This window comes from Passer domesticus, chromosome 1 (assembly GCF_036417665.1).
Source record: "Passer domesticus isolate bPasDom1 chromosome 1, bPasDom1.hap1, whole genome shotgun sequence".
In the NCBI taxonomy this organism is placed as follows: Eukaryota; Metazoa; Chordata; class Aves; order Passeriformes; family Passeridae; genus Passer; species Passer domesticus.
In genome coordinates, this window is record NC_087474.1 from 11392068 (window position 1) to 11400342 (window position 8275).

At 37.5% G+C, this 8275-nt stretch overlaps 1 long non-coding RNA gene across 4 annotated transcripts in view; it reads right to left on the reverse strand.

Moving 5' to 3' along the window:
- The window catches only part of LOC135282957 (uncharacterized), a 76980-nt gene extending 72023 nt beyond the window's left edge, over nt 1–4957 (reverse strand). For all 4 annotated transcript variants that reach the window (XR_010348958.1, XR_010348950.1, XR_010348945.1 and 1 more), the window contains exons 1-2: nt 4595–4957; nt 3275–3344 (exon numbers count right to left, since the gene is read on the reverse strand). This is a non-coding gene — a long non-coding RNA (uncharacterized LOC135282957). The remainder of the gene's footprint in view (nt 1–3274; nt 3345–4594) is intronic.
- Nucleotides 4958–8275: the final 3318 nt, after the last annotated feature.

The window sequence follows — 8275 nt, forward strand, 5'->3', positions numbered from 1 at the left end:
CTGAAAATCATGGCAAGGGCTGAACTTCATATTGTAGTTCCCTTCCCTTTAATCCCCCCCTGACCCCCCATCTTTCCCCAGGTTACTTTCTGTATTGCTGATAAACCCCTACAGCTCCTTTGAAGCAGGCATTCTTTATTCCCCTCTCTATTGTAGCAAAACTGTTGTAATCAAGATTTTAGAGTCATGAAAGCTGAACAGGGGAGTTCTAAACCTTAAACACCAGATGTGAAAGGCCAGTACTGCAATCTATATAACCTTTCAAAACAGGCAGAAAAAGTTAATGAGTTACTCCACAAACACTGCTCATGATGTTTCGTTCCAGTCTCTTAACTATCAAAATCTCATGTTATTCATTTTCCCGTGTCTGATTGTTTTACTGGAGTGCACTTGCTTTTGAAAGATTTCAGCCTCTAGCACTCTGTGTTCTCTTGTAGAAAAAAATTATATATTTGTCTTTTCCTCCCCTGAGGTTTTGTAGGTTTTTTTTTTTTAAATTTTATTTGGCACTTTATAATTTATTACATTCCTTGCCTGTATGTACATGCACCTTGGCATTATGCTGCTTTAATGTGAAGACTGGAAACTCATGACAGAACAGGTTTACAAGGACTGGCAAGCATGCATTTGCACAGAATATCTCAACAGATATCTGGCACTTACTATATATGGAAAAATTGCTAAAAACAACTTTGAGGAAAGAATCTGAAGAACTACTTTCATTAGCTTCCAAAACAGATGTTCCCATGTACATATATAGAAAGTGGGACAGCAGACAAACACATTGATTTGCCTGTAATGCTCTTTTGAACCTGGCATGCAGTAAAAGTAAAAATGTCACCTAACAAGAGATCCATCTGCCTTGGTTTTGGCATCCAACAGGGTAACTAAGTTACAAAGTGACTAAGACAGTTACTACACACTCTTTTAAATAGTCAATGGAGAGAAATACCATCTCCAGACAGCAATTCATCTATTCCTGAGATAGGTGTCTAGAGCAGATCAGATAAACTGCCCTCTAGGGAAGCCTATGTCTCTTTACTGACTGCTAGGGGAATGGGAATAGCTTGAACTTGGATATCCGACTTCTAGGCTTCTGAAACTTGATGAATTTCATTCTGATATGGCCAAAGAACTGGCACAAAATTGTTGGCCTGATAAAAATAAGGATAATCTATCCAGCTAAATCCCACAATTTTATACCCAAGAACATGAGTGAATGAAAATTCAAGAATATTAAAATTGCTTTAATCTGTTATCTGAATAATTTTCCATGATGATACTATGGGCTTTTCTCCTTTGTAATACATATTTTACAGGAAAACAAAAACTTACAACTTAGGTAAGGTTTCCATACGAGAATATAAAAGTCTGGAAAAGTATCACAGCAGTATTTAATGCTTATAATAATTGCTATTACATATAATTAAGATATCTAATTAAAGGTTAATGTTTTAATTTATATATGCACCTATTTAAAAGGCATCCAAGAGATGTAGGAATCAAGTAATGAATTTTTATTTGCTTTACATATGTAAGTGCTTCAGGCTGCCTTGAAAATCCTTCCTTATTAGTACACACAGTCATATGATCACACATCTTCAAATTCACCTCATGCAGAACAGTCTCATTGTGTCTAAATGTTGACTGCACGGCTGCCATTCACATGAGAAGTAATCACAGGATCAAGACCAAATGATATTTTTTTGGGGAAGTGTTCTTAGTCTGTATTTTCCTCCAGGAATTTGTGAAATTGGCTTGTATGAGTTATAATTTCTATAACTCTTGTAAGAGTTATAACTTCAAATGAAAACAAAGGTTCAGAATGATAAAATTTCCTCTAATTTGAATAGTCAAAAGTTTGAGCAATTGTGCATGAGAGATATCTGGCAGTGGACCATTTCTTTAAACATTCTTGTGTGAATTTTGTTGAAACTGGGTAGACTTGCTTGAAAGAGGCAACTTGGCATCATCCAGTTTTCTCTGTACATCCATTTCATTGATTGGTTTAGCTGACCAACCATCTTTCCTGTGCCTCATTTCTCTCCTCCACCTCCTGCTTTTAGTTTCTCCTACTTGGCCACTGACCCAACCGATGGAATACTTTTTGTGAGTGTTTGAAGAATGCCTAACAGAAATACACCTGGATTGCTACTGGGACCTTGAGTGGGCCCAGAATGACAATTATGGTTCAAATTACGAGCAGGAAAGGGAAGACCTGGGTAAAGGACATATCCTGCAGATGTGGAGGATGGAGGGAAGAGCAGAAAGATCAAAAATTGTGACTGGGAGCTGCTGTGGACAGTGAAGAGAAAAGAGAACAGTGACGATGTGTACTGAAAGGTGAATAGCTGGAAAAGGTGGTTCCTTTGTGGTTTACCTCCAAACAAAAATCCAGTTATGTTGCTGGAAAATGCTCTCTTTTTTTGTAAGCCTGTTCAGCTTTCAGTCTCTCCACTACCAGCAAGGGCTTCTTTAACACCTGCTGCACGAAGGGGGAACAATCTGTATCTGCCGCAGATGATTGAATCACCTCAGCTGCCATCCATGAAGTGGTATTTCTCAGTCAGACTTCTTTGGGCAAATTTACTTGTTTATGCCGTGGATTAGCACTTCTCAGTTATCTCCTTCATGTTTACAGTTTCCAATTAGTTCAGTCATTTCCCTAGGGATTAATCAAATAATTTCTCTGCAGAATAGGAAACACCAGCCTTCTAGAATACTGCATTCTTCCTCAGGTTGCATTTGAGCACTCTAACACTGAGAAAAGAGTTTTAACTTTACTGTAAAGACATCATAATTTTCAAGGTATTAGAAAATCAGGCATTTAATACACAATTTAAACCAGTACATACAATATGTGGGTTATTTTAGCAATGGAATAAAATGAGAGGATATTATCTCAAATAGGAAGTCCATTATGGCTAAATCATAAAGTTTGTCTTCTAATTAAATCAAATCTGCCTTAGAGGCTGTTTATTAGAGACCATGAAACTTACTGAATGTCTCCTAATGGTTAATGAGGTAAATAAATGAGAAATGCAACTGACGAAGAAAGGTAAAATTGCTGGATTTAACTGTAGGACTTGATTACATTGAGGCAGAAAGCTCCTTCTATTGTTTTTTCATTTTTCATTCCCCATCCTTGAAGGGATGCGTTTTTCACTACTGATCTCCATTTCTGCCTTTTTGTGACTGTTTCCTAAGGTTTCAGTTTTTTCCACTGAATATTCTTGTCTCTCTTTAGTGAAAAGTAAAGAGCTTTTGTACTTACAGTTCATAAAATATTGTTGTTCTTTAGAAAATTTCTGAGCTGCTTGCTTTTCTTCACTAGGAAGATCCTACTGGTGAAGATCAGAGGGGGCATATTTTTATAACAGATACAGAAGCATGCAAATGTTAGCTTTTCTAGCCACTTAAGCATGTCTGGGTAAAGCTGCAGATTCTAATATTCAGTATGCACAAATAATAAATCCAGAGGTATTTATGTTGTATATTTTACAGCATTCAAGACTGAATAGTTTAAAAGAAACATTCGGCTGTCACATCTGGAGACTGAGGAGAACATATAACTCTCCATAGGTTCTCTGAGTGGAGACTGAATAGTACAGCACCTATGAATAAAGATTAAAGCATGCATATAGATGGAAGAATGGTCTTTTAGGCATATCTGAGAGTTAGAAAATTTCTCTATAATCTCCCTAGAATATCAGGGAAAGCTTAGGGAGATCCAGGCCTTGCATATTGCTCATTAGAAGTGATTGGCTGTATAAGAAACTGTAAACTCCCTTCCACAATTTCCCAAGGCACAAATGAACTGTTACCATTCCTCTCACATAAGGGTATTGCTACATAGACAAAAGAAATTGGGTAAGCTGATTTATAATCCTTACAATCAGGTATCTGTTCCTCAGAGTTTGGTGTGTCTCTTGTTCTCGGATATTTGTTTGATGTATTTACTCTGTTGTAGCTTGGTAATGGGTAATTCCCATAATCTGCTGTCATATTTCTCCTGTAGGGCATGGAAGGATTCCGTCTCATTTACAGTATTATATTTAACTGAAAAGAGTTCTGTGTATGTGTAGAGAAGAATACTCACATGATCATGAGTTGTTCTTCTGGCTGCTCTGGTTAAGGAACTAAACCAGATTTCTGTAGCATTCTTTTTATTTTCTGCTTTTAAAGAGGACTAAGTCCAGGTGGGTTCTCTTAAACTAAAGGCATTAAAAGTGTATCTGATCATTATGTGCTATTTGAATATAGAAAAGAAACAGCATGCATAAACCTTCCTTAAAAATTATTAAATCCATTGCAGAACCAGCCAGGAGAGTTAGCAAATTCTGCAGAATAGTGGTGACCACAAATTTGTGTTCTTTCTCTTCCTAAGCACAGATTCTCTGGAAGATATGGGAGATATAACAGAAAACTAATAAGTACTTCTATTATTCATTAGATCAGATTATACGTCTTGCCTGTGAACATCTTTTAGAAGTGGCATTCCTGACTGAATTTTTTTCAGGAATTAGAGGACCAGCATGCCGGTAGAAGCTCAGCTGGGAGCTGGGAGATGCTTTCTCTGAGAGCAGCATCTTACCTCGGGAATACTGGTGTTCCAGCTGCGAGGTTTGCTGGGTGAGTGCCCAGAGGCTCGGGCAGGCACTGCTCCCCTCAGCTGTGGTGCTCAGGGTGCTGCAGCTCCAGGTCTGGCTGGGCTGGGCGCCAGCACTGAGCTCCAATGATCCCAGGAGAGGTGCTGCTCTTCTCCTGCTCTCCTTTCTCCCCAGCCTTCATGGCAATGCAGGAGTCCCCAGCTTAATGTGAGGACAGAGAAAATCCAAGGAGATCCCCTTGTTTCTTCTTCTTCTTTTTCTTCTTCTTCTTCTTTTACGTCTTTCTCCACATTTCTGACTCCTTTACTGAATTCTCAGCTATGTGGGATGCCTCCTCCTCTTTTGCATTTTGGGAGCAGTGTGAGCCTACATATGCTTAGCTAGTACTTGGGATTTTGTGGAACAGAAGAGGAGAGAGGAAGTCGTGGTGTGTAACCATTTATTTTCAGTAAAACCTGGGTATAGCTTCACACTTATTGTTTTCAGAGAGTCTTTGGTATTTGGAGCAGGGAACTCCCTCAGGCGCGACACTCATTTTGTGGCTTTTTATTTGGGCTGTGAAATTCTGCTCAGCTTTCACTGGTATCAAAAATTTGAAGAAGGTCACATGAATTTTCATTAGCCTGTCTTAGGCTGCCTTCTGAAAACAGTTTCTACTTTCTTCTACTGCACTTTTCCTTACCTTAGATTTTTTGCTAAGACATAGTGTTTTAGAGATGTAAAGTAGGTTTTAGGGCTTTCTAATTAAAATCCATCTTATCAAAGGGTGGGATTTTTTTTTTTTTTACTCTGTCTTGAGTTACTGCATACATTTGGGACAGACTTTGATAAATTTACCATGTATCTTCCCACAAGATGATTTTTACTCCTGGGAAGATCAGCTGTTGGGGGTGGTGTTGGAGAATAGGATTGGGCAGCAAAAAAATCTGGGTTTGCCTCATCTTTGTCTCATCCGTATGTTGGGAAACAGATTTAATTGAGGGCTCTGCTGTCACTCACGGTGAGGTGAGCAGCTCCTGGATATTTTGAAGATAATTTTGAATTAAGTGAATGACTCTCTAACTTTTCAAAAGAAATAAACTCCCTTGGACTACATTTGATCATTTTAAACACATCATAAACAGACGTAGTTGACTCGGGGTGAAGTGAAAGCATGTTAACTGTGCACTGCTGAGTGAGTAAACTATGTGACCTGACACTCCTGATACATTAGCTGCTGACACGAAGTGTTTTACCACATGATAACTGCTTGACTTGCAAATGAAGAGGCTGCTTTGAAAGGCAGAGAACTCTGTTTCCAGCCCTTGGTGGGGTCCCTGTTTCAGTACCTTCTGAGGCGCCTTTAGGCAGTCCATGTTGTTTATAGAAAAAGAGTGCTGCAATTTTATTGACTTTCATGTGAGTTTCTCAGAAGTTCAGCATATATTCTATCAGAATTCAGCTTAGAATTTTGAACAATACCCAACTAATATTTTTGACTTGTTAGGAAGACTGGGTTTTGCTTGTCTTCAGAGGGACTCTAACAATATCCCACTCTGCAGGTTTATTTGATGTCAGCTATGACAACAAAGCTTCACAGTTTTCCAGTAAAGTAGAGTTTTGTTTGTCCTTTTTATCACCTGGTAAGTACTGGATGAGTTTCAGTGCAATAACAAACCATAAAAACCAGAACGGAGAGAAGAATAAACTTTTATTGTTTTAGCAACAAATCTGTTCCGCTTTGCCTTTCCAACGAGACACAAAAGCCTGTCTTTTGTTTCAGCACTGGAAAGCCTTTAACCTTGTTTGCAAACACTAGCAATTCATCTTCCACTTTATGTTTATCTGAGCAAGAATATGAAAATTGTTTAACACTAAACAAGGAAAAAAAGCCTTTTTGTACAGTTGATTGAATATTGGATGGGAATAATGCTCCTGAGTTTCGGGCAGAGGGCTATTATTTTTATTATTATGTTCATATCACGATCAAAATTGCATTGCTGAGCAAGGGAAGTGCTACTGTAACATTATTCCTAATTGAAAAAAAATTTCTAAATGACTTCTTGTGAGGCAAAGATAACCAAAGACTCCATTAGCTCTTGTTTCACAGCTATTAAATTGTTGTTGATAACATATCATCCTCAGATGAGGAAACCAAGTTTGAGCCCATTTCCCTGGTTTCTTGACTGCAAAGAGGTAGGTACCATGTGACTGAAAATTAATCATCAGTGCCATGAATAAAGTCAATCAGTAAGTGAGTGACAAAATTCTCGGTTGAATTCAGAGCTTTTCACTTCCAGATATATGTCAATTTTCTTTCCTCTCAACATTTTTCAAAGCCACATATTTTCACCCAGATGGTCCAGATCCCTTATTCTCCTGCCGTATTGCTTTCATTTCAGTTACGCTTGAGCTTGTATTCCCAAGATAAATCACTGCATGTTATTGAGCTTGCATCTTTGCTATAAAAATGTACTCTAAACAAGCATGGACTGGGGGAGGATTCATGCACAGTGTGGGAGGGAAAAGGTGTTTTAACATTTCTTAATGTTGTATGAAAGTCTGTATAGACGATGTGACAGTGAACGGCACGATGAAGTTTTATTGTTAAAACTTTGAAGGACCATTACACAAGGGTACAAGGATATTCTGGTTTTCTGAGAAGCAGCTGTAAACCCTGACTGCTCTTGCTGTAAAATATTTTGTTTATACCACAAACTATTTTAAAAAAAGCTTCATTAATTTTTAACTTTTAATTTTGCTTTTCACCAGCTTTCTGTCTTAGAAGTACAGAATCATAAGACATAAGAACAACTATTGCACAAACATAGATTAAACGCGATCTAGCGCCTCTTGGAGAGTTATCTCTCCACAAGTCACCCTCCTAACTCTCCCCTATCACTCTCTACCACCAATATGGAGAAAAGTATGTACTTCTAGAAGGTGAATAATTCTACCAGACTTCATTATTCATGTTCGCATTGCTCTCAGAAAGTGCTGATTTGTCTCTCCTAATTTTATAGTGTACTTAGAAAAAGAACTTTGACAAAATTCTTCAGATTAAATTAGTCCCCTGTTAAGAATCTCCTTTGTCTTCAGTGGCAAATACTTGGTTCTGTGACTTAAAATTCTGAAAAGTAACATGATACTCATATTTTTTTTCCCCCTGGTATATTTAAATTATTAATCCTGGTGTATGAAAGAAAATTGAAACATTTGAGAATATGTGTCCTTTCATGGACTACTCCCAAAGGAAAATTATGTAGAGAATCTGCTCGACAGGGTGAAACAACAATTTTTAAGTCTGAATTCTCTTTATTTTCCTATACCTATCCTCCTTTGCATATGTATTTTTATGTTGTATGTGAAGTGCATGCATTGCATAATATTTACTATTTCTAAGGTAATGGCACCTGACATCAAATTAGGAACAAGTTCTATTACAAATAGCATTAGAAAATGAAATATGCCACAGGCAGTTCCCACTCTGGAAAAAGCTTTCTCTCTTGGATGTAGGCTTCTATTTCTTTTTCTCCTTAAACATAAAATTTACATTCTTTTTCTATTTATGAGTTTCTTTCTTTAATCATATAGGAACTGGACTAATGATGAGTACATCTGTGGTCAGTTCAGTTAGAGCAAAAATTGAATTTAACTTTATTTTGTTCATGGATTTAAGAAAGCTA